We start from the raw sequence: 273 nt of genomic DNA on the forward strand, positions 1-273 counted from the left end.
GAGGAGAAAAATTGGAAATTTGAGCTGAAGAAATAAGAAGAAAAAAAAAGGGGGGGAAAAAAAAGAAATTTCAAGGGGGGCTATAAAAAAAGGAAAAAAAAATTATAAAGTAATTAATGTACCGTTGATTCTTTTAGGAACATAAAAAACAGAAAAGGGGTATTTAAGATTACGAAAAGGATAAAAAATAAACGGGGGGAAAAAAATAAAAAAATAATTGTACTGGCATCCATGGTATCGTACCGCTGGGCCTCCCCAAATATTCTTGTTTGC

Source organism: Penaeus monodon, chromosome 24 (assembly GCF_015228065.2).
Source record: "Penaeus monodon isolate SGIC_2016 chromosome 24, NSTDA_Pmon_1, whole genome shotgun sequence".
Classification (NCBI taxonomy): domain Eukaryota; kingdom Metazoa; phylum Arthropoda; class Malacostraca; order Decapoda; family Penaeidae; genus Penaeus; species Penaeus monodon.